Below are 26,965 nucleotides of genomic sequence, written 5' to 3'. Positions count from 1 at the left end.
TTGATCTTTGGGTATTCTGTATACTTTTTTTTTTGTTGCTAATATCCACTTATTAGTGAGAACATGCCGTGCTACTTGGCAAGTAAGAATGAGGCAAATGGATGGAACTAGAAAATATCCTGAGTAAGGTAACTCATGCCAAGCTTTTTATATAGGTTCTGGACTGAAATTCAGCTCTTTGTTTACGTGGAAACTACTTTATCAATTGAGCTATTACCCCACTTCAACTTTTAGCTTTTGTAACATCAAATGTCTTCTATTCTTTATGTGAGTTAACTTATATGCTGGTGTCTTTATATTGACTTACTCAATATAATTCTTCCACGCTGTTTTAGTTAGGTTTTCCATTGCTAGAAAGAGACACTGTGACTATGGCAACTCTTATAAATTCAAACATTTAACTGGACCTAGCTTACAGTTTCAGAAGTTCAGTCCATGATCATCATGGTAGAAAGCATGGCAGTGTCCAGGCAAACATGATTCTGGGAGAGCCAAAAGTGTTACATGTTGTTCCAAAGGCAAGAGCAAGAGACTGTCTTCCACAAGCATTAAGGAGGAGATTCTCTTTCCACACAGGGCAGAGCCTGAATACAGGCATCCTCAAAGCTCCTCTACGTAGTGATATACTTTCTCCAACTAAACTGCACCTCTTCTACCAAGGTCATACCTCATAATAGTGACACTTCCCATGGGCCAGGCATATTCAGATCACCACACATACCTATGTCATCACAAAGGACAGCATATCTGGATAGTATCCTATCATTATCATAAGATTATATGTGTACATATGTGTAGCTATATTTGTAATTAATTTAGAATATTCTAAATTGTTCTCGCTATAAATGGGCTATATTCTCATCTATAGTGAGCGCAAGTGAATTCCTTGTTTTCCAATTCTTTGCCAGAATTTTTAGATGTTCTAATAATAAGCATTTTGACGGGTAAGAAATCATGTCATTGTGGATTTTATCTATATAGCTATTTATAACAATTTATAATTATTTATAACGACTAGAATGGTAATAGATGTTGAACACTACTTGATTTTCAATGGCATTGTTTTTTTTTTTTTATTAACTTGAGTATTTCTTATATACAGTTCGAGTGTTATTCCCTTTCCCGGTTTCCGGGCAAACATCCCCCTCCCACCTCCCCTTCCTTATGGGTGTTCCCCTCCCAACCCTCCCCCCATTGCCGCCCTCCCCCCCCCAGTCTAGTTCACCCGGGGTTCAGTCTTAGCAGGACCCAGGGCTTCCCCTTCCACTGGTGCTCTTACTAGGATATTCATTGCTACCTATGAGGTCAGAGTCCAGGGTCAGTCCATGTATAGTCTTTAGGTAGTGGCTTAGTCCCTGGAAGCTCTGGTTGCTTGGCATTGTTGTACATATGGAGTCTCGAGCCCCTTCAACCTCTTCCAGTTCTTTCTCTGATTCCTTCAACGGGGGTCCTATTCTCAGTTCAGTGGTTTGCTGCTGGCATTCGCCTCTGTATTTGCTGTATTCTGGCTGTGTCTCTCAGGAGCGATCTACATCCGGCTCCTGTCAGCCTGCACTTCTTTGCTTCATCCATCTTGTCTAATTGGGTGGCTGTATATGTATGGGCCACATGTGGGGCAGGCTCTGAATGGGTGTTCCTTCAGTCTCTGTTTTAATCTTTGCCTCTCCCTTCCCTGCCAAGGGTATTCTTTTTCCTCATTTAAAGAAGGAGTGAAGCATTCACATTTTGATCATCCGTCTTGAGTTTCATTTGTTCTAGGGATCTAGGGTAATTCAAGCATTTGGGCTAATAGCCACTTATCAATGAGTGCATACCATGTATGTCTTTCTGTGATTGGGTTAGCTCACTCAGGATGATATTTTCCAGTTCCAACCATTTGCCTACGAATTTCATAAACTCGTTGTTTTTGATAGCTGAGTAATATTCCATTGTGTAGATGTACCACATCTTCTGTATCCATTCCTCTGTTGAAGGGCATCTGGGTTCTTTCCAGTTTCTGGCTATTATAAATAAGGCTGCGATGAACATAGTGGAGCACGTGTCTTTTCTATGTTGAGGCATTTTTTGGGTATATGCCCAAGAGAGGTATAGCTGGATCCTCAGGCAGTTCAATGTCCAATTTTCTGAGGAACCTCCAGACTGATTTGCAGAATGGTTTTACCAGTCTGCAATCCCACCAACAATGAAGGAGTGTTCCTCTTTCTCCACATCCTCGCCAACATCTGCTGTCACCTGAGTTTTTGATCTTAGCCATTCTCACTGGTGTGAGGTGAAATCTCAGGGTTGTTTTGATTTGCATTTCCCTTATGACTAAAGATGTTGAACATTTCTTTAGGTGTTTCTCAGCCATTCGGCATTCCTCAGCTGTGAATTCTTTGTTTAGCTCTGAACCCCATTTTTTAATAGGGTTATTTGTCTCCCTGAGGTCTAACTTCTTGAGCTCTTTGTATATTTTGGATATAAGGCCTCTATCTGTTGTAGGATTGGTAAAGATCTTTTCCCAATCTGTTGGTTGCCGTTTTGTCCTGACCACAGTGTCCTTTGCCTTACAGAAGCTTTGCAATTTTATGAGATCCCATTTGTCGATTCTTGATCTTAGAGCATAAGCCATTGGTGTTTTGTTCAGGAAATATTTTCCAGTGCCCATGTGTTCCAGATGCTTCCCTAGTTTTTCTTCTATTAGTTTGAGTGTATCAGGTTTGATGTGGAGGTCCTTGATCCACTTGGAATTAAGCTTTATACAGGGTGATAAGCATGGATCGATCTGCATTCTTCTACATGTTGCCCTCCAGTTGAACCAGCACCATTTGCTGAAAATGCTATATTTTTTCCATTGGATGGTTTTGGCTCCTTTGGCAAAAATCAAGTGACCATAGGTGTGTGGATTCATTTCTGGGTCTTCAATTCTATTCCATTAGTCTGTCTGTCTGTCTCTGTACCAATACCATGCAGTTTTTATCACTATTTCTCTGTAATACTGCTTGAGTTCAGGGATAGTGATTCCCCCTGAAGTCCTTTTATTGTTGAGGATAGCTTTAGCTATCCTGGGTTTTTTGTTATTCCAGATGAATTTGCAAATTGTTCTGTCTAACTCTTTGAAGAATTGAATTGGTATTTTGATGGGGATTGCATTGAATCTGTAGATGGCTTTTGCTAAAATGGCCATTTTTACTATATTAATCCTGCCAATCCATGAGCATGGGAGATCTTTCCATCTTCTGAGGTCTTCCTCAATTTCTTTCTTCAGTGTCTTGAAGTTCTTATTGTACAGATCTTTTACTTGCTTGGTTAAGGTCACACCGAGGTACTTTATATTCTTTGAATCTATTATGAAGGGTGTCGTTTCCCTAATTACTTTCTCGGCTTGTTTCTCTTTTGTGTAGAGGAAGGCTACTGATTTATTTGAGTTAATTTTATACCCAGCCACTTTGCTGAAGTTGTTTATCAGCTTTAGTAGTTCTCTGGTGGAACTTTTGGGATCACTTAAATAAACTATCATATCATCTGCACATAGTGATATTTTGACTTCTTCTTTTCCGATCTGTATCCCCTTGACCTCCTTTTGTTGTCTGATTGCTCTGGCTAGAACTTCAAGAACTATATTGAATAAGTAGGGAGAGAGTGGGCAGCCTTGTCTAGTCCCTGATTTTAGTGGGATTGCTTCAAGTTTCTCTCCATTTAGTTTAATGTTAGCAACTGGTTTGCTGTATATGGCTTTTACTATGTTTAGGTATGGGCCTTGAATTCCTATTCTTTCCAGGACTTTTATCATGAAGGGGTGTTGAATTTTGTCAAATGCTTTCTCAGCATCTAATGAAATGATCATGTGGTTTTGTTCTTTCAGTTTGTTTATATGATGGATCACGTTGATGGTTTTCCGTATATTACACCATCCCTGCATGCCTGGGATGAAGCCTACTTGATCATGGTGGATGATTGTTTTGATGTGCTCTTGAATTCGGTTTGCCAGAATTTTATTGAGTATTTTTGCGTCGATATTCATAAGGGAAATTGCGCTGAAGTTCTCTTTCTTTGTTGGGTCTTTGTGTGGTTTAGGTATAAGAGTAAATGTAGCTTCGTAGAAGGTATTCGGTAGTGATCCATCTGTTTCAATTTTGTGGAATAGTTTGGATAATATTGGTATGAGGTCTTCTATGAAGGTTTGATAGAATTCTGCACTAAACCCGTCTGGACCTGGGCTCTTTTTGGTTGGGAGACCTTTAATGACTGCTTCTATTTCCTTAGCAGTTATGGGGTTGTTTAACTGGTTTATCTGTTCCTGATTTAACTTTGATACCTGGTATCTGTCTAGGAAATTGTCCATTTCCTGAAGATTTTCAAGTTTTGTTGAATATAGGCTTTTATAGTAAGATCTGATGATTTTTTGAATTTCCTCTGAATCTGTAGTTATTGTCTCTCTTTTCTTTTCTGATTTTGTTAATTTGGACGCATTCTCTGTGTCCTCTCGTTAGTCTGGCAAAGCGTTTATCTATCTTGTTGATTTTCTCAAAGAACCATGTTTTGGTTCTGTTGATTCTTTCTATGGTCCTTTTTGTTTCTACTTGGTTGATTTCAGCTCTGAGTTTGATTATTTCCTGCCTTCTACTCCTCCTGGGTGTATTTGCTTCTTTTTGTTCTAGAGCTTTTAGGTGTGCTGTCAAGCTGCTGACATATGCTCTTTCCTGTTTCTTTCTGCAGGCACTCAGCGCTATGAGTTTTCCTCTTAGCACAGCTTTCATTGTGTCCCATAAGTTTGGGTATGTTGTACCTTCATTTTCATTAAATTCTAAAAAGTTTTTAATTTCTTTCTTTATTTCTTCCTTGACCAGGTTATCATTGAGTAGAGCATTGTTCAATTTCCACGTATATGTGGGCATTCTTCCCTTATTGTTATTGAAGACCAGTTTTAGGCCGTGGTGGTCCGATAGCACGCATGGGATTATTTCTATCTTTCTGTACCTGTTGAGGCCCGTTTTTTGACCAATTATATGGTCAATTTTGGAGAAAGTACCATGAGGAACTGAGAAGAAGGTATATCCTTTTGCTTTAGGATAGAATGTTCTATAAATATCCGTTAAGTCCATTTGGCTCATGACTTCTCTTACTCTGTCTACGTCTCTGTTTAATTTCTGTTTCCATGATCTGTCCATTGATGAGAATGGGGTGTTGAAATCTCCCACTATTATTGTGTGAGGTGCAATGTGTGTTTTGAGCTTTAGTAAGGTTTCTTTTACGTATGTAGGTGCCCTTGTATTTGGGGCATAGATATTTAGGATTGAGAGTTCATCTTGGTGGATTTTCCTTTGATGAATATGAAGTGTCCTTCCTTATCTTTTTTGATGACTTTTAGTTGAAAATTGATTTTATTTGATATAAGAATGGCAACTCCAGCTTTCTTCTTCTGACCATTTGCTTGGAAAGTTGTTTTCCAGCCTTTCACTCTGAGGTAGTGTCTGTCTTTGTCTCCTAGGTGTGTTTCCTGTAGGCAGCAGAATGCAGGGTCCTCGTTGCATATCCAGTTTGTTAATCTATTTCTTTTTATTGAGGAGTTGAGGCCATTGATGTTTAGAGAGATTAAGGAATAGTGATTATTGCTTCCCGTTATATTCATATTTGGATGTGAGGTTATGTTTGTGTGCTTTCATTCTCTTTGTTTTGTTGCCAAGACGATTAGTTTCTTGCTTCTTCTAGGGTATAGCTTGCCTCCTTATGTTGGGCTTTACCATTTATTATCCTTTGTAGTGCTGGATTTGTAGAAAGATGTTGTGTAAATTTGGTTTTGTCATGGAATATCTTGGTTTCTCCATCTATGTTAATTGAGAGTTTTGGAGGATACAGTAACCTGGGCTGGCATTTGTGTTCTCTTAGGGTCTGTATGACATCAGTTCAGGATCTTCTGGCCTCCATAGTTTCTGGCGAGAAGTCTGGTGCGATTCTGATAGGTCTGCCTTTATATGTTACTTGACCTTTTTCCCTTACTGCTTTTAATATTCTTTCTTTATTTTGTGCGTTTGGTGTTTTGACAATTATGTGACGGGAGGTGTTTCTTTTCTGGTCCAATCTATTTGGAGTTCTGTAGGCTTCTTGTATGTCTATGGGTATCTCTTTTTTTAGGTTAGGGAAGTTTTCTTCTATGATTTTGTTGAAGATATTTACTGGTCCTTTGAGCTGGGAGTCTTCACTCTCTTCTATACCTATTATCCTTAGGTTTGATCTTCTCATTGAGTCCTGGATTTCCTGTATGTTTTGGACCAGTAACTTTTTCTGCTTTACATTATCTTTGACAGTTGAGTCAATGATTTCTATGGAATCTTCTGCTCCTGAGATTCTCTCTTCCATCTCTTGTATTGTGTTGGTGAAGCTTGTATCTACAGCTCCTTGTCTCTTCTTTTGGTTTTCTATATCCAGGGTTGTTTCCATGTGTTCTTTCTTGATTGCTTCTATTTCCATTTTTAATTCCTTCAACTGTTTGATTGTTTTTTCCTGGATTTCTTTCAGGGATTTTTGTGTCTCCTCTCTATGGGCTTCTACTTGTTTATTTATGTTTTCCTGGAATTCTTTCAGGGATTTTTGCGATTCCTTTCTGTAGGCTTCTACTTGTTTATTAATGTTTTCCTGTGTTTTTCTAAGGGATTTCTTCACGTCTTTCTTGAAGTCCTCCAGCATCATGATCAAATATAATTTTGAAACTAGATATTGCTTTTCTGGTGTGTTTGGATATTCCATGTTTGTTTTGGTGGGAGAATTGGGCTCCGATGATGGCATGTAGTCTTGGTTTCTGTTGCTTGGGTTCCTGCGCTTGCCTCTCGCCATCAGAATATCTCTAGTGTTACTTTGTTCTGCTATTTCTGACAGTGGCTAGACTGTCCTATAAGCCTGTGTGTCAGGAGTGCTGTAGACCTGTTTTCCTCTCTTTCAGTCAGTTATGGGGACAGAGTGTTCTGCTTTCGGGCGTGTAGTTTTTCCTCTCTACAGGTCTTCAGCTGTTCCTGTGGGCCTGTTTCTTGAGTTCACCAGGCAGGTCACTTGCAGCAGAAAAGTTGGTCTTACCTGTGGTCCTGAGGCTCAAGTTGCTCTCGGGGTGCTGCCCTGGGGTTCTCTGTGGCGGCAGCAACCAGGAAGATCTGTGCTGCCCTTTCCGGGAGCTTCAGTGCATCAGGGTTCCAGATGGCCTTTGGTGTTTTCCTCTGGCGTCTGGATGTGCGCAGAGTGCAGTCTCTTCTGGTTTCCCAGGCGTGTCAGCCTCTCTGAAGGTTTAGCTCTCCCTCCCACGGGATTTGGGTGCAGAGAACTGTTTATCCAGTCTGTTTCCTTCAGGTTCTGGCGGTGTCTCAGGCGCAGGGGTCCTGCCACTCGTGGGCCCTCCCCCAATTAAGCCCAGAGGCCTTATACAGTTTCCTCTTGTGCCAGGGATGTGGGCAGGGGTGGGCAGTGTTGGTGGTCTCTTCTGCTCTGCAGCCTCAGGAGTGCCCACCTGACCAGGCGGTTGGGTCTCTCTCTCACGGGGTCTGGAAGCAGAGAGCTGCTGCAGGCCGGGATCCGTGGGTGTCGGCATTGTTTTTAAATAATAGTTTATTGTTGAAAATTTTATATACATATGCAATCTGTCTTAATTAAAATCCAATCCCCCATTCAACCCCAACTCATTCAAAGGCTTTTTATCACATCTCTCTACAAACCCCATGTTCTCTTTTCATTATTTATGTATATGTTTATTTTAAACCACTAAGTCTAATCAATGGTTCCTATGCATGCATTTTGGGTGTGGTCATCTACAGAAGTATGAGCTACTACCTCATAGAAAAGTGACTTTCCCTTCTCTTGTTCCCATCAATGTCCAATACTTCATCAGTGAGCAGTGTTCTCTCAGGTAGCTCCTTCCCATCCACACTGGACTTTTAACTGGCTTAATCCCGTACACGTCATCACAACGGTTGTGAATTGTTCATGTGTGCAACAGCCAACTCATGTTGACATGAAGACAGCATTTTACAGCACTTCTTGTTCTTCTGATACCTCACCAATGATATTCTCTGAGCCTTGTTGGAGAGGTAAGACAGATAGATGTAGATGTCCCTTCTACAGATGAGCATTTACAGTCATTTATTCTCAGAATTTTAAACAGATATGAGCCTCTGTTTTAAGCAGTGCCAATGCTATAAAAAAGCTTCTCTGACCAAGGTTGAGAGTAGCACAAATATATGTGTGTAAACAAAAGTAAAGAGAAGGCAGTTTTGACAACTTGACCAATTTTCAAAACAACAGTAGGTTCACTCCTAGAGCCTTATACCTCCCTAACAATGAGTTTTGACCATGCTTACAGAAAGGATGAATTTTTTCTTGAGCAGTAGGCCTCAAATCAAATCAATGGAACAGTTGGTTACTCCCTAAAATAATCTTTCTACTGTTTTACCAGTGTGTAAATCCTGCCTGTCAGCTCAGTATTACAAGAATCAGAGTCCTATTCTGGGTAACACGATTGATGTCTTTTTTTTTCCATGAGCCTACACTGCACCTTCAAGCACTGTGAAAACCAGCCAGCAGGGAGAGAGTTTGGTGGTTTAGAGAGCTTAGAGTTTAGTGTAACTGACCACTATTATAATGTATTATAGTGGATTTGTTTTAAGAGCAAAGACAATATAAATAAATAAATTTATAGTGAATGATTTTGACCAGTCTGTGTTGCAAATTTAATCACTATTATACTTTTATAAAGGCCTCTGTTTATCTAAGAGAAAGACACAAAAAATTCATTTACCTACCACTATGAAAATAAAATGTTTGGAAACAATTGTAAATCAAAACTGAAGAAGGTTTATAATCATAAGGATATGATTTTTTTGAATGCTTCACTCCTTCTTTATTTTTTTTTCATTTTTTTAAATTTATTTAATACTTAATAATAATTCTTTGGTTTCCGGGCAAACATCCCCCTCCCACCTCCCCTTTCTTATGGGTGTTCCCCACCCAACCCTCACCCCATTGCCGCCCTCCCCAAAAAAGTCAGGTTCACTGGGGGTTCAGTCTTAGCAGGACCCAGGGCTTCCCCTTCCACTGGTGCACTTACTAGGATATTCATTGCTACCTATGAGGTCAGAGTCCAGGGTCAGTCCATGTATAGTCTTTAGGTAGTGGCTTAGTCCCTGGAAGCTCTGGTTGCTTGGCATTGTTGTACATATGGGGTCTCGAGCCCCTTCAACCTCTTCCAGTTCTTTCTCTGATTCCTTCAACGGGGGTCCTATTCTCAGTTCAGTGGTTTGCTGCTAGCATTCGCCTCTGTATTTGCTGTATTCTGGCTGTGTCTCTCAGGAGCGATCTACATCCAGCTCCTGTCAGCCTGCACTTCTTTGCTTCATCCATCTTGTCTAATTGGGTGGCTGTATATGTATGGGCCACATGTGGGGCAGGCTCTGAATGGGTGTTCCTTCAGTCTCTGTTTTAATCTTTGCCTCTCTCTTCCCTGCCAAGGGTATTCTTGTTCCCCTTTTAGAGAAGGAGTGAAGCATTCACATTTTGATCATCCGTCTTGAGTTTCATTTGTTCTAGGCATCTAGGATAATTCAAGCATTTGGGCTAAAAGCCACTTATCAGTGAGTGCATACCATGTATGTCTTTCTGTGATTGGGTTAGCTCACTCAGGATGATATTTTCCATTTCCAACCATTTGCCAAAGAATTTCATAAAGCCGATGTTTTTGATAGCTGAGTAATATTCCATTGTGTAGATGTACCACATTTTCTGTATCCATTCCTCTGTTGAAGGGCATCTGGGTTCTTTCCAGCTTCTGGCTATTATAAATAAGGCTGCGATAAACATAGAGGAGCATGTGTCTTTTTTATATGTTGGGGCATCTTTTGGGTATATGCCCAAGAGAGGTATAGCTGGATCCTCAGGCAGTTCAATGTCCAATTTTCTGAGGAACCTCCAGACTGATTTCCAGAATGGTTGTACCAGTTTGCAATCCCACCAACAATGGAGGAGTGTTCCTCTTTCTCCACATCATCGCCAGCATCTGCTGTCACCTGAGTTTTTGATCTTAGCCATTCTCACTGGTGTGAGGTGAAATCTCAGGGCTGTTTTGATTTGCATTTCACTTATGACTAAAGATGTTGAACATTTCTTTAGGTGTTTCTCCGCCATTCGGCATTCCTCAGCTGTGAATTCTTTGTTTAGCTCTGAGCCCCATTTTTTAATAGGGTTATTTGTTTCCCTGCGGTCTAACTTCTTGAGTTCTTTGTATATTTTGGATATAAGGCCTCTATCTGTTGTAGGATTGGTAAAGATCTTTTCCCAATCTGTTGGTTGCCGTTTTGTCCTAACCACAGTGTCCTTTGCCTTACAGAAGCTTTGCAGTTTTATGAGATCCCATTTGTCGATTCTTGATCTTAGAGCATAAGCCATTGGTGTTTTGTTCAGGAAATATTTTCCAGTGCCCATGTGTTCCAGATGCTTCCCTAGTTTTTCTTCTATTAGTTTGAGTGTATCAGGTTTGATGTGGAGGTCCTTGATCCACTTGGACTTAAGCTTTATACAGGGTGATAAGCATGGATCGATCTGCATTCTTCTACATGTTGCCCTCCAGTTGAACCAGCACCATTTGCTGAAAATGCTATCATTTTTCCATTGAATGGTTTCGGCACCTTTGTTCAAAATCAGGTGCCCATATGTGTGTGGGTTCATTTCTGGGTCCTCAATTCTATTCCATTGGTCTATCTGTCTGTCTCTGTACCAATACCATGCAGTTTTTATCACTATTTCTCTGTAATACTGCTTGAGTTCAGGGATAGTGACTCCCCCTGAAGTCCTTTTATTGTTGAGGATAGTTTTAGCTATCTGGGTTTTTTGTTATTCCAGATGAATTTGCAAATTGTTCTGTCTAACTCTTTGAAGAATTGGATTGGTATTTTGATGGGGATTGCATTGAATCTGTAGATGCCTTTTGGTAAAATGGCCATTTTTACTATATTAATCCTGCCAATCCATGAGCATGGGAGATCTTTCCATCTTCTGAGGTCTTCTTCAATTTCTTTCTTCAGTGTCTTGAAGTTCTTATTGTACAGATCTTTTACTTGCTTGGTTAAAGTCACACCGAGGTACTTTATATTATTTGGGTCTATTATGAAGTGTGTCATTTCCCTAATTTCTTTCTTGGCTTGTTTCTCTTTTGTGTAGAGGAAGGCTACTGATTTATTTGAGTTAATTTTATACCCAGCCACTTTGCTGAAGTTGTTTATCAGCTTTAGTAGTTCTCTGGTGGAACTTTTGGGATCACTTAAATAAACTATCATATCATCTGCACATAGTGATATTTTGACTTCTTCTTTTCCGATCTGTATCCCCTTGACCTCCTTTTGTTGTCTGATTGCTCTGGCTAGAACTTCAAGAACTATATTGAATAAGTAGGGAGAGAGTGGGCAGCCTTGTCTAGTCCCTGATTTTAGTGGGATTGCTTCAAGTTTCTCTCCATTTAGTTTAATGTTAGCAACTGGTTTGCTGTATATGGCTTTTACTATGTTTAGGTATGGGCCTTGAATTCCTATTCTTTCCAGGACTTTTATCATGAAGGGGTGTTGAATTTTGTCAAATGCTTTCTCAGCATCTAATGAAATGATCATGTGGTTTTGTTCTTTCAGTTTGTTTATATGATGGATCACGTTGATGGTTTTCCGTATATTACACCATCCCTGCATGCCTGGGATGAAGCCTACTTGATCATGGTGGATGATTGTTTTGATGTGCTCTTGAATTCGGTTTGCCAGAATTTTATTGAGTATTTTTGCGTCGATATTCATAAGGGAAATTGCGCTGAAGTTCTCTTTCTTTGTTGGGTCTTTGTGTGGTTTAGGTATAAGAGTAAATGTAGCTTCGTAGAAGGTATTCGGTAGTGATCCATCTGTTTCAATTTTGTGGAATAGTTTGGATAATATTGGTATGAGGTCTTCTATGAAGGTTTGATAGAATTCTGCACTAAACCCGTCTGGACCTGGGCTCTTTTTGGTTGGGAGACCTTTAATGACTGCTTCTATTTCCTTAGCAGTTATGGGGTTGTTTAACTGGTTTATCTGTTCCTGATTTAACTTTGATACCTGGTATCTGTCTAGGAAATTGTCCATTTCCTGAAGATTTTCAAGTTTTGTTGAATATAGGCTTTTATAGTAAGATCTGATGATTTTTTGAATTTCCTCTGAATCTGTAGTTATTGTCTCTCTTTTCTTTTCTGATTTTGTTAATTTGGACGCATTCTCTGTGTCCTCTCGTTAGTCTGGCAAAGCGTTTATCTATCTTGTTGATTTTCTCAAAGAACCATGTTTTGGTTCTGTTGATTCTTTCTATGGTCCTTTTTGTTTCTACTTGGTTGATTTCAGCTCTGAGTTTGATTATTTCCTGCCTTCTACTCCTCCTGGGTGTATTTGCTTCTTTTTGTTCTAGAGCTTTTAGGTGTGCTGTCAAGCTGCTGACATATGCTCTTTCCTGTTTCTTTCTGCAGGCACTCAGCGCTATGAGTTTTCCTCTTAGCACAGCTTTCATTGTGTCCCATAAGTTTGGGTATGTTGTACCTTCATTTTCATTAAATTCTAAAAAGTTTTTAATTTCTTTCTTTATTTCTTCCTTGACCAGGTTATCATTGAGTAGAGCATTGTTCAATTTCCACGTATATGTGGGCATTCTTCCCTTATTGTTATTGAAGACCAGTTTTAGGCCGTGGTGGTCCGATAGCACGCATGGGATTATTTCTATCTTTCTGTACCTGTTGAGGCCCGTTTTTTGACCAATTATATGGTCAATTTTGGAGAAAGTACCATGAGGAACTGAGAAGAAGGTATATCCTTTTGCTTTAGGATAGAATGTTCTATAAATATCCGTTAAGTCCATTTGGCTCATGACTTCTCTTACTCTGTCTACGTCTCTGTTTAATTTCTGTTTCCATGATCTGTCCATTGATGAGAATGGGGTGTTGAAATCTCCCACTATTATTGTGTGAGGTGCAATGTGTGTTTTGAGCTTTAGTAAGGTTTCTTTTACGTATGTAGGTGCCCTTGTATTTGGGGCATAGATATTTAGGATTGAGAGTTCATCTTAGTGGATTTTCCTTTGATGAATATGAAGTGTCCTTCCTTATCTTTTTTGATGACTTTTAGTTGAAAATTGATTTTATTTGATATTAGAATGGCAACTCCAGCTTGCTTCTTCTGACCATTTGCTTGGAAAGTTGTTTTCCAGCCTTTCACTCTGAGGTAGTGTCTGGCTTTGTCTCTGAGGTGTGTTTCCTGTAGGCAGCAGAATGCAGGGTCCTCGTTGTGTATCCAGTTTGTTAATCTATGTCTTTTTATTGGGGAGTTGAGGCCATTGATGTTGAGAGATATTAAGGAATAGTGATTATTGCTTCCTGTTATATTCATATTTGGATGTGAGGTTATGTTTGTGTGCTTTTCTTCTCTTTGTTTTGTTGCCAAGACGATTAGTTTCTTGCTTCTTCTAGGGTATAGCTTTCCTCCTTATGTTGGGCTTTACCCTTTATTATCCTTTGTAGTGCTGGATTTGTAGAAAGATGTTGTGTAAATTTGGTTTTGTCATGGAATATCTTGGTTTCTCCAAGATATTGAGAGTTTTGCAGGATACAGTAACCTGGGCTGGCATTTGTGTTCTCTTAGGGTCTGTATGACATCAGTCCAGGATCTTCTCGCCTTCATAGTTTCTGGCGAGAAGTCTGGTGTGATTCTGATAGGTCTGCCTTTATATGTTACTTGACCTTTTTCCCTTACTGCTTTTAATATTCTTTCTTTATTTTGTGCGTTTGGTGTTTTGACTATTATGTGACGGGAGGTGTTTCTTTTCTGGTCCAATCTATTTGGAGTTCTGTAGGGTTCTGGTATGCCTATGGGTATCTCTTTTTTTGGGTTAGGGAAGTTTTCTTCTATGATTTTGTTGAAGATATTTACTGGTCCTTTGAGCTGGGAGTCTTCACTCTCTTCTATACCTATTAATCCTTAGGTTTGATCTTCTCATTGAGTCCTGGATTTCCTGTATGTTTTGGACCAGTAACTTTTTCTGCTTTACATTATCTTTGACAGTTGAGTCAGTGATTTCTATGGAATCTTCTGCTCCTGAGATTCTCTCTTCCATCTCTTGTATTCTGTTGGTGAAGCTTGTATCTACAGCTCCTTGTCTCTTCTTTTGGTTTTCTATATCCAGGGTTGTTTCCATGTGTTCTTTCTTGATTGCTTCTATTTCCATTTTTAATTCCTTCAACTGTTTGATTGTGTTTTCCTGGAATTCTTTCAGGGATTTTTGTGTCTCCTCTCTATGGGCTTCTACTTGTTTATTTATGTTTTCCTGGAATTCTTTCAGGCATTTTTGTGATTCCTCTCTGTAGGCTTCTACTTGTTTATTAATGTTTTCCTGTGTTTTTCTAAGGGATTTCTTCACGTCTTTCTTGAAGTCCTCCAGCATCATGATCAAATATGATTTTGAAACTAGATATTGCTTTTATGGTGTGTTTGGATATTCCATGTTTATTTTGGTGGGAGAATTGGTCTTTGACGATGCCATGTAGTCTTGGTTTCTGTTGCTTGGGTTCCTGCGCTTGCCTCTCGCCATTAGATTATCTCTAGTGTTACTTTGTTCTGCTATTTCTGACAGTGGCTAGACTGTCCTATAAGCCTGTGTGCCAGGAGTGATGTAGACCTGTTTTCCTGTTTTCTTTCAGCCAGTTATGGGGACAGAGTTTTCTGCTTTCGGGCGTGTAGTTTTTCCTCTCTACAGGTCTTCAGCTGTTCCTGTGGGCCTGTGTCTTGAGTTCACCAGGCAGGTCACTTGCAGCAGAAAAGTTGGTCTTACCTGTGGTCCTGAGGCTCAAGTTTGCTCGCAGGGTGCTGCCCACGAGCTCTCTGTGGCGGCAGCAACCAGGAAGATATGCGCCGCCCTTTCCGGGAGCTTCTGTGCACTAGGGTTTCAGATGGCGTTTGGTGTTTTCCTCTGGCGTCTGAGATGTGTGTTCAGAGTGCAGTCTCTTCTGGTTTCCCAGGTGTGTCTGCCTCTCTGAAGGCTTAGCTCTCCCTCCCACGGGTTTGGGTGCAGAGAACTGTTTATCCGGTCTGTTTCCTTCAGGTTCCGGCAGTGTCTCAGGCACAGGGGTCCTGCCGCTCTTGGGCTCTCCCCTACGGGAACCCAGAGGCCTTAAACAGTTTCCTCTTGGGCCAGGGATGTGGGCAGGGGTGGGCATTGTTGGTGTTCTCCTCTGCTCTGCAGCCTCGGGAGTGCCCACCTGACCAGGCGGTGAGGTCTCTCTCCCACGGGGTTTGGGAGCAGAGAGCTGCTGCAGGCTGGGATCCGCGGGTGTGGGACTTCCGGTAAACACAGGAAGTGCCCGGTCCTAGAGGAATTTTGCCTCTGTGTGTCCTGAGTTCACCAGGCAGGTTTCTTGCAGCGGAAAAGTTGGTCTTACCTGTGGTTCCGAGGCTCAAGTTTGCTCGTGGGGTACTGCCTAAGTCCTCTCTGCGGCAGCAGCAACCGGGAAGATCTGCCCCGCTCTTTCCGGGAGCCTCCGTGCACCAGGGTTCCAGATGGCGTTTGGTGTTTTCCTCTGGAATCTGGATGTGTGCAGAGTGCAGTCTATTCTGGTTTCCCAGGCGTGTCTGCCTCTGTGTAGGTTTAGCTCTCCCTCCCACGGGATTTGGGTGCAGAGAACTGTTTATCCGGTCTGTTTCCTTCAGGGTCCGGCGGTGTCCGGATATGATTTTTTTATTTTGATTAGTCTTCTGTAATATGTAATAACTCTCAAATATATAAGTAATTTCACTTGTGGCCAAATAGGTAATGAATCAGATCAAGAAAAAATCATATTATTTTAGCTCTTTTCACTAAATGGTACTTAACCTTTAAAGAGTTTGTTGTTTTTGGGTTTCCTCCAAAAATTAAGTAAATCACTTTGTCTATAAAAAATATAAAATGGACACAAGCTGATATAAGTTACTCTGGGCATTTTATCACAAGGAAGCTTGAAGGAAAAACTACTAAGGAGCAGACTTTGAGTTATAGGAGTGGAAAGAAATTTCACAAACACAAGAGACAGAGTAGATGCGAAGCACTGTGAACCCCCCCCCCCCAAAAATGAAAGCCTATGAGTAGTCTGTAGACCTTTTTGGCTCCCAATCTACTCTTTTCTTCTGACAATGAGTACCCACAACTGGCACTCTCTCTTTCTACAGGCCTTGCTTCATAAATGGCTGTATCTCTCATGCCTCTGGTTGGTCATCATTCCTTGTATTTCTGTTCAACCTTGTGACCACATCAATATAAACATTCAGCTCAATGTTCCCCCCGTTTATAACATGAGTCCTACAAAATTGCCCAGGACTAATAATTTCTAAGATGTAAATTATAACTCACTCACTTATCTGTTTGCGTGATGCTATATCCAAGGCTCCTCTCAGGTGTCCTATTCTTGGTCATCTACCATGATCAAATTGGCCGTAAATGGCACTATTTCTTAGCGGATGTACCTCTACCATGATGCCCAACCCACTAAATATGGTTGTATTGTTTTTGTGAAAATACTGTAAGTTATTTATTTTTTTTTTCTTTTTTTTTTTTTTTTTTTTTTTTATTAACTTGAGTATTTCTTATATACATTTCGAGTGTTATTCCCTTTCCCGGTTTCCGGGCAAACATCCCCCTCCCCCCTCCCCTTCCTTATGGGTGTTCCCCTCCCAACCCTCCCACCATTGCCGCCCTCCCCCCATAGACTAGTTCACTGGGGGTTCAGTCTTAGCAGGACCCAGGGCTTCCCCTTCCACTGGTGCTCTTACTAGGATATTCATTGCTACCTATGGGGTCAGAGTCCAGGGTCAGTCCATGTATAGTCTTTAGGTAGTGGCTTAGTCCCTGGAAGCTCTGGTTGCTTGGCATTGTTGTACTTTTGGGGTCTCGAGCCCCTTCAAGCTCTTCCAGTTCTTTCTCTGATTCCTTCAATAGGGGACCTATTCTCAGTTCAGTGGTTTGCTGCTGGCATTCGCCTCTGTATTTGCTGTATTCTGGCTGTGTCTCTCAGGAGCGATCTACATCCGGCTCCTGTCGGTCTGCACTTCTTTGCTTCATCCATCTTGTCTAATTGGGTGGCTGTATATGTATGGGCCAAATGTGGGACAGGCTCTGAATGGGTGTTCCTTCAGTCTCTGTTTTAATCTTTGCCTCTCCCTTCCCTGCCAAGGGTATTCTTTTTCCTCATTTAAAGAAGGAGTGAAGCATTCACATTTTGATCATCCGTCTTGAGTTTCGTTTGTTCTAGGGATCTAGGGTAATTCAAGCATTTGGGCTAATAGCCACTTATCAATGAGTGCATACCATGTATGTCTTTCTGTGATTGGGTTAGTTCACTCAGGATGATATTTTCCAGTTCCAACCATTTGCCTACGAATTTCATAAACTCGTTGTTTTTGATAGCTGAGTAGTATTCCATTGTGTAGATGTACCACATTTTCTGTATCCATTCATCTGTTGAAGGGCATCTGGGTTCTTTCCATTTTCTGGCTATTATAAATAAGGCTGCGATGAACATAGTGGAGCACGTGTCTCTTTTATATGTTGAGGCATCTTTTGGGTATATGCCCAAGAGAGGTATAGCTGGATCCTCAGGCAGTTCAATGTCCAATTTTCTGAGGAACCTCCAGACTGATTTCCAGAATGGTTTTACCAGTCTGCAATCCCACCAACAATGGAGGAGTGTTCCTCTTTCTCCACAACCTCGCCAGCATCTGCTGTCACCTGAGTTTTTGATCTTAGCCAATCGCACTGGTGTGAGGTGAAATCTTAGGGTTGTTTTGATTTGCATTTCCCTTATGACTAAAGATGTTGAACATTTCTTTAGGTGTTTCTCAGCCATTCGGCATTCCTCAGCTGTGAATTCTTTGTTTAGCTCTGAACCCCATTTTTTAATAGGGTTATTTGTTTCCCTGCGGTCTAACTTCTTGAGTTCTTTGTATATTTTGGATATAAGGCCTCTATCTGTTGTAGGGTTGGTAAAGATCTTTTCCCAATCTGTTGGTTGCCGTTTTGTCCTAACCACAGTGTCCTTTGCCTTACAGAAGCTTTGCAGTTTTATGAGATCCCATTTGTCAATTCTTGATCTTAGAGCATAAGCCATTGGTGTTTTGTTCAGGAAATTTTTTCCAGTGCCCATGTGTTCCAGATGCTTCCCTAGTTTTTCTTCTATTAGTTTGAGTGTGTCTGGTTTGATGTGGAGGTCCTTGATCCACTTCGACTTAAGCTTTGTACAGGGTGATAAGCATGGATCGATCTGCATTCTTCTACATGTTGCCCTCCAGTTGAACCAGCACCATTTGCTGAAAATGCTATCTTTTTTCCATTGGATGGTTTTGGCTCCTTTGTCAAAAATCAAGTGACCATAGGTGTGTGGGTTCATTTCTGGGTCTTCAATTCTATTCCATTGGTCTATCTGTCTGTCTCTGTACCAATACCATGCAGTTTTTATCACTATTGCTCTGTAATACTGCTTGAGTTCAGGGATAGTGATTCCCCCTGAAGTCCTTTTATTGTTGAGGATAGCTTTAGCTATCCTGGGTTTTTTGTTATTCCAGATGAATTTGCAAATTGTTCTGTCTAACTCTTTGAAGAATTGGATTGGTATTTTGATGGGGATTGCATTGAATCTGTAGATTGCTTTTGGTAAAATGGCCATTTTTACTATATTAATCCTGCCAATCCATGAGCATGGGAGATCTTTCCATCTTCTGAGGTCTTCTTCAATTTCTTTCTTCAGTGTCTTGAAGTTCTTATTGTACAGATCTTTTACTTGCTTGGTTAAAGTCACACCGAGGTACTTTATATTATTTGGGTCTATTATGAAGGGTGTCGTTTCCCTAATTTCTTTCTCGGCTTGTTTCTCTTTTGTATAGAGGAAGGTAACTGATTTATTTGAGTTAATTTTATACCCAGCCACTTTGCTGAAGTTGTTTATCAGCTTTAGTAGTTCTCTGGTGGAACTTTTGGGATCACTTAAATATACTATCATATCATCTGCAAATAGTGATATTTTGACCTCTTCTTTTCCGATCTGTATCCCTTTGATCTCCTTTTGTTGTCTGATTGCTCTGGCTAGAACTTCAAGAACTATATTGAATAAGTAGGGAGAGAGTGGGCAGCCTTGTCTAGTCCCTGATTTTAGTGGGATTGCTTCAAGTTTCTCTCCATTTAGTTTAATGTTAGCAACTGGTTTGCTGTATATGGCTTTTACTATGTTTAGGTATGGGCCTTGAATTCCTATTCTTTCCAGGACTTTTATCATGAAGGGGTGTTGAATTTTGTCAAATGCTTTCTCAGCATCTAATGAAATGATCATGTGGTTCTGTTCTTTCAGTTTGTTTATATAATGGATCACGTTGATGGTTTTCCGTATATTAAACCATCCCTGCATGCCTGGGATGAAGCCTACTTGATCATGGTGGATGATTGTTTTGATGTGCTCTTGAATTCGGTTTGCCAGAATTTTATTGAGTATTTTTGCGTCGATATTCATAAGGGAAATTGGTCTGAAGTTCTCTTTCCTTGTTGTGTCTTTGTGTGGTTTAGGTATAAGAGTAATTGTAGATTCGTAGAAGGAATTCGGTAGGGCTCCATCTGTTTCAATTTTGTGGAATAGTTTGGATAATATTGGTATGAGGTCTTCTATGAAGGTTTGATAGAATTCTGCACTAAACCCATCTGGACCTGGGCTCTTTTTGGTTGGGAGACCTTTAATGACTGCTTCTATTTCCTTAGGAGTTATGGGGTTGTTTAACTGGTTTATCTGTTCCTGATTTAACTTTGATACCTGATATCTGTCTAGGAAATTGTCCATTTCCTGAAGATTTTCAAATTTTGTTGAATATAGGTTTTTATAGTAAGATCTGATGATTTTTTGAATTTCCTCTGAATCTGTAGTTATGTCTACCTTTTCATTTCTGATTTTGTTAATTTGGACGCACTCTCTGTGTCCTCTCGTTAGTCTGGCTAAGGGTTTATCTATCTTGTTGATTTTCTCAAAGAACCAACTTTTGGTCCTGTTGATTCTTTCTATGGTCCTTTTTGTTTCTACTTGGTTGATTTCAGCTCTGAGTTTGATTATTTCCTGCCTTCTACTCCTCCTGGGTGTATTTGCTTCTTTTTGTTCTAGAGCTTTTAGGTGTGCTGTCAAGCTGCTGACATATGCTCTTTCCTGTTTCTTTCTGCAGGCACTCAGCGCTATGAGTTTTCCTCTTAGCACAGCTTTCATTGTGTCCCATAAGTTTGAGTATGTTGTATCTTCATTTTCATTAAATTCTAAAAAGTTTTTAATTTCTTTCTTTATTTCTTCCTTGACCAGGTTATCATTGAGTAGAGCATTGTTCAATTTCCACGTATATGTGGGCATTCTTCCCTTATTGTTATTGAAGACCAGTTTTAGGCCGTGGTGGTCCGATAGCACGCATGGGATTATTTCTATCTTTCTGTACCTGTTGAGGCCCGTTTTTTGACCAATTATATGGTCAATTTTGGAGAAAGTACCATGAGGAGCTGAGAAGAAGGTATATCCTTTTGCTTTAGGATAGAATGTTCTATAAATATCCGTTAAGTCCATTTGGCTCATGACTTCTCTTAGTCTGTCGACATCACTGTTTAATTTCTGTTTCCATGATCTGTCCATTGATGAGAGTGGGGTGTTGAAATCTCCCACTATTATTGTGTGAGGTGCAATGTGTGTTTTGAGCTTTAGTAAGGTTTCTTTTACGTATGTAGGTGCCCTTGTATTTGGGGCATAGATATTTAGGATTGAGAGTTCATCTTGGTGGATTTTTCCTTTGATGAATATGAAGTGTCCTTCCTTATCTTTTTTGATGACTTTTAGTTGGAAATTGATTTTATTTGATATTAGAATGGCTACTCCAGCTTGCTTCTTCTGACCATTTGCTTGGAAAGTTGTTTTCCAGCCTTTCACTCTGAGGTAGTGTCTGTCTTTGTCTCTGAGGTGTGTTTCCTGTAGGCAGCAGAATGCAGGGTCCTCGTTGCGTATCCAGTTTGTTAATCTATGTCTTTTTATTGGGGAGTTGAGGCCATTGATATTGAGAGATATTAAGGAATAGTGATTATTGTTTCCCTTTATATTCATATTTGGATGTGAGGTTATGTTTGTGTGCTTTCATTCTCTTTGTTTTGTTGCCAAGACGATTAGTTTCTTGCTTCTTCTAGGGTATAGCTTGCCTCCTTATGTTGGGCTTTACCATTTATTATCCTTTGTAGTGCTGGATTTGTAGAAAGATATTGTGTAAATTTGGTTTTGTCATGGAATATCTTGGTTTCTCCATCAATGTTAATTGAGAGTTTTGCTGGATACAGTAACCTGGGCTGGCATTTGTGTTCTCTTAGGGTCTGTATGACATCAGTCCAGGATCTTCTGGCCTTCATAGTTTCTGGCGAGAAGTCTGGTGTGATTCTGATAGGTCTCCCTTTATATGTTACTTGACCTTTTTCCCTTACTGCTTTTAATATTCTTTCTTTATTTTGTGCGTTTGGTGTTTTGACAATTATGTGACGGGAGGTGTTTCTTTTCTGGTCCAATCTATTTGGAGTTCTGTAGGCTTCTTGTATGCCTATGGGTATCTCTTTTTTTAGGTTAGGGAAGTTTTCTTCTATGATTTTGTTGAAGATATTTACTGGTCCTTTGAGCTGGGAGTCTTCACTCTCTTCTATACCTATTATCCTTAGGTTTGATCTTCTCATTGAGTCCTGGATTTCCTGTATGTTTTGGACCAGTAGCTTTTTCCGCTTTACATTATCTTTGACAGTTGAGTCAATGATTTCTATGGAATCTTCTGCTCCTGAGATTCTCTCTTCCATCTCTTGTATTCTGTTGGTGAAGCTTGTATCTACAGCTCCTTGTCTCTTCTTTTGGTTTTCTATATCCAGGGTTGTTTCCATGTGTTCTTTCTTGATTGCTTCTATTTCCGTTTTTAATTCCTTCATCTGTTTGATTGTGTTTTCCTGGAATTCTTTCAGGGATTTTTGCCATTCCTCTCTGTAGGCCTCTACTTGTTTATTAATGATTTCCTGTGTTTCCCTAAGTGTGTTCATGTCTTTCTTGAAGTCCTCCAGCATCATGATCAAATATGATTTTGAAACTAGATCTTGCTTTTCTGGTGTGTTTGGATATTCCATGTTTGTTTTGGCGGGAGAATTGGGCTCCGATGATGGCATGCAGTCTTGGTTTCTGTTGCTTGGGTTCCTGCGCTTGCTTCTCGCCATCAGATTATCTCTAGTGTTACTTTGTTCTGCTATTTCTGACAGTGGCTAGACTGACCTATAAGCCTGTGTGTCAGGAGTGCTGTAGACCTGTTTTCCTCTCTTTCAGTCTGTTATGGGGACAGTGTGTTCTGCTTTCCGGCGTGTAGTTTTTCCTCTCTACAGGTCTTCAGCTGTTCCTGTGGGCCTGTGTCTTGAGTTCACCAGGCAGCTTTCTTGCAGCAGAAAATTTGGTCTTACCTGTGGTCCCGAGGCTCAGGTTCGCTCGTGGGGTGCTGCCCAGGGGCTCTCTGCAGCGGCAGCAACCAGGGAGACCTGTGCCGCCCCTTCCGGGAGCTTCAGTGCACCAGGGTTCCAGATGGTCTTTGGCTTTTTCCTCTGGCGTCCGAGATGTGTGTGCAGGGAGCAGTCTCTTCTGGTTTCCCAGGCTTGTCTGCCTCTCTGAAGGTTTAGCTCTCCCTCCCACGGGATTTGGGTGCAGAGAACTGTTTATCCGGTCTGTTTCTTTCAGGTTCCGGCGGTGTCTCAGGCGCAGAAGTCCTGCCGCTCCTGGGCCCTCCCCCACGGGAGCCCAGAGGCCTTATACAGTTTCCTCTTGGGCCAGGGATGTGGGCAGGGGTGAGCAGGGTTGGTGGTCTCTTCCGCTCTGCAGCCTCAGGAGTGCCCACCTGACCAGGCGGTTGGGTCTCTCTCTCACCGGGTCTGGGAGCAGAGAGCTGCTGCGGGCCGGGATCCGCGGGTGTGGGACTTCCGGTAAACACAGACCGTGCCTCCTAGAGAAATTCTGCTTCCGTGTCCCAAGCTCACCAGGCAGCTTTCTTGCAGCAGAAAATTTGGTCTTACCTGTGGTCCCGAGGCTCAGGTTCGCTCGTGGGGTGCTGCCCAGGGGCTCTCTGCAGCGGCAGCAACCAGGGAGACCTGTGCCGCCCCTTCCGGGAGCTTCAGTGCACCAGGGTTCCAGATGGTCTTTGGCTTTTTCCTCTGGCGTCCGAGATGTGTGTGCAGGGAGCAGTCTCTTCTGGTTTCCCAGGCTTGTCTGCCTCTCTGAAGGTTTAGCTCTCCCTCCCACGGGATTTGGGTGCAGAGAACTGTTTATCCGGTCTGTTTCTTTCAGGTTCCGGCGGTGTCTCAGGCGCAGAAGTCCTGCCGCTCCTGGGCCCTCCCCCACGGGAGCCCAGAGGCCTTATACAGTTTCCTCTTGGGCCAGGGATGTGGGCAGGGGTGAGCAGGGTTGGTGGTCTCTTCCGCTCTGCAGCCTCAGGAGTGCCCACCTGACCAGGCGGTTGGGTCTCTCTCTCACCGGGTCTGGGAGCAGAGAGCTGCTGCGGGCCGGGATCCGCGGGTGTGGGACTTCCGGTAAACACAGACCGTGCCTCCTAGAGAAATTCTGCTTCCGTGTCCCAAGCTCACCAGGCAGCTTTCTTGCAGCAGAAAATTTGGTCTTACCTGTGGTCCCGAGGCTCAGGTTCGCTCGTGGGGTGCTGCCCAGGGGCTCTCTGCAGCGGCAGCAACCAGGGAGACCTGTGCCGCCCCTTCCACTGTAAGTTATTTATAATAACTATTATTGAACTAAATAGTTCATAGATTTGGTTACTACTAAATATCTTGTCTCTTCTATATGATAACCCACCAAAAGAAAAGATACTTAATTCTGCCACAGAAAGCTAGCAATGTGTCAACTTTTCTGGTCTTCAACTGAACTGCTTTGAAGTGATATACTCTTATTCATTAAAAATAAAACTTCAATGACTTTCCCTAAACATCGTTCCAAATGAAGACAGTTAGGATATCCCTCTTACAAAGCTTTCTACATTTCTCATTTCCAGTAAAAATAATTCAAAAGTCAATTATCTAGGAAATAGCCATTGTCAGTCAAGAGCCTTAGCATTATGCACAATAGAAAGAACTCATATGACTATAAAAATGTATCATATACATACAACTAAATATTGTATATTAACCTAAAAATAGTATTCCCACATGCTAGAAAACAGATGAACTTTGCAAAAACTCATGCTAAGAAAAGACAGCCATAGTAGACACATATTTTTAAAATATATTTATAAAAAAATGTCCAAAGTGGGAATATCTACAATCAGAAAGTAGACTGTTTTTAAAGTTTACAGAAGATTATGCAGCATGGGTAGAGGAGCAACAAGCAGAATTGAATTTAACTGATAACACGTTTAAAGTTACACAGTATTATTTTGATATCTTGATATTATGGAAGTATTATATCAAATGATATCCATAGTTGTACAATGTAGAGAATATACAAAGTTACTTCTGTTTGAAACCTCGAGAGATTCTACATAAAATAATAAAATTTTAGATTCAAAAGAAAGTGCAAAATTGATTAAAATAATATTTATGTGATCCAGTTTATGTAAAACATCATTGTATATGATTAAGTCAAAATAGCTATTGATGAAATGAAAACTACCAGACAGGGCAGAACACTTTGACATGAGTTTTCCTTTCTAAACAGAATGCCTGAATTATTGAAGAAAACATGAAATATAACTCTTGTCTTCTAACCATTGAGAATTTACAAAGGATAGTTTATTCAGCTCTCTATATTCAGAAAGTTATGATCACTGATGAAAAGAAAATGAATGAGTAATTTTATACACACAAAAAGAAACATGATGGCTTCTTTAACCTTAAGTGCCCATTAACTAAGGGTCTACATTTTAATGTAACATACCAGGTTAGAAAATGTTTATGAAATCTAATATATTTCAAAAACTATTCCAAAAATCATACAAATACCTTTGAAACATTTAGTGCTCTTTTATTCTCCTTACTTTTTCATGCCAGTGGCAAAAATCTTCAGTGTCTCATTACTTGGTTATTGTACCTGTCAAGCTAGTCCATTACTGTCCCACTTGCCTTCCCTTGAAGAATTACAGGTAAATAGACATAATGGTCCTGAAGAAATGGGACTTCTTGTAAAAAGTAGGAAGCAAGCATTCTAGAGTTTCTGGCTAAGAGAAAATCTACTTTAAGTCACAAAACCTCTATGTTTAAAAGGTTCACAGGCCAGTTCACTAACCCATCCTTTCAAAGTGATTGTTAAAAAAATGAAAATTACAATAAACATTTGGTTACCCATTAACAAAATTAAACATGTGTACAATTACTTATAACTAGATAAACTCACACATGCCATGTAAATTAAAATAAATGAAAAATACTAACAATGCTATCTCTCCTCTACTCTTAGATTATTGTTTTTATAGAGATAGAGGTACTGAGAAACTTTCAAAATTTGTATTCATTTGAATGTCATTTCCTTATTCATACTCTACATTAATTTATAATTCTTAATTTGTAACAATTAAGACACATAGCATATAATTTAGAGACTTTATAACTTATGGCAGACTATGACTGAAATGCAGGATTAAGTTCTATATAAATAACTGATTTCCCATGAGATGCATGATAAGCAGTTTGAACCTTAGTCTGCTCACTCAATGATAAGTAGATCATTGGTCACCAGGGCATCTCTTAGAGGAAATTCATCTTCTCTCCCCTATGATGAAAACTCAGGTGAGTAATAAGGAAACAACAGAAACTTCTGCTTGTGTTCCTGAGCATTTATGGGGTGCATTACAGCCAAGCAGCTGTAAGGATTTGCTCGCACTGTTGATAGTTCATCTGCAGCCCCCAGCAACACGTAAGAAGCTTGTCTCAGTACATTCTGAGCAGAGAAAAGAACAGTCTCTCCTTTGTCCTCCTGCTGTCTGTCTTCCCTAGAGTTTTGCTCTTCCTCATTTAGTATTCACCTCCAAATCCCCATCATCAGGCTCCCCAATTGATTCAGCACTGACTTGGAGCTCTAGTTAAAACCCTTTGTGGGCCATGGAAATTTGCCCCAGTCCTGTTTATCCCTGCAAGAGGAACAGAAGCACTCCAAGTTTTTGACTGAACACCCAGGGAGTCACAACCTACCATTACATTCTCCCCATCCTTGAAGAGGGCTCCCTATATAGACGTAAAAATAGAACTCTGGAAAGAAGCCCCTGGAGATATGTTGGCAGGCAGAATTAAAGTGAGCTACACTGTGTGATTGATTGCAAAGGTTATGCCCACCCCGTGGAGAAAGAATAAAGGCCAGATCATCGGATTTACAAAGTCTCTTGTGGATGAGAATTTTAGTCAATAATATCAGCACTTCTGGGAGTTAGAAAACTCCTTGCAATCATTAAAACTGAGAATAGCACCGAAAGGAAGACTCCCCAGCCCAGTCACTTGGGACACAAAGAACTGGAAAGACAGTACTGAAAAATGGGACAAGTAGGGGGGCTGGCACAGGAACATGCACATTGTCACTAAGAATCTCTCCAGTGGCCTATCTGTTTGGAATATTTAAAAACCTTATTTACTTCAATGATACTCTTAAATGATCACAACATGAACTTTTATTGTAGGTCACAACTCAACATCAGTAGCTTAATTATGCTACTGAGCGTGTTCTAGCCAAAGAAACACCAAATGAGCTGGCTATAGCTCATTTTGATCTTTACTGCCAGATTTACCTAATGCACTTTGTGGCCATCTCACTGTTCTTATCTTCCTCAGCCTTCAAAGCATAGACACAATAACACAATAGACAAACACATAAAGTATACAATCTAAATGTTGCTGGTGCTTTTTTTTCCCAGAATGTACATTGTACATTAAAAAC

This window comes from Rattus norvegicus, chromosome 6, assembly GCF_021556685.1.
Source record: "Rattus norvegicus strain SHRSP/BbbUtx chromosome 6, alternate assembly SHRSP_T2T, whole genome shotgun sequence".
Classification (NCBI taxonomy): Eukaryota; Metazoa; Chordata; class Mammalia; order Rodentia; family Muridae; genus Rattus; species Rattus norvegicus.
The sequence above is the reverse complement of the archived record's forward strand: the minus strand, read 5'-3'. Positions refer to the sequence as shown.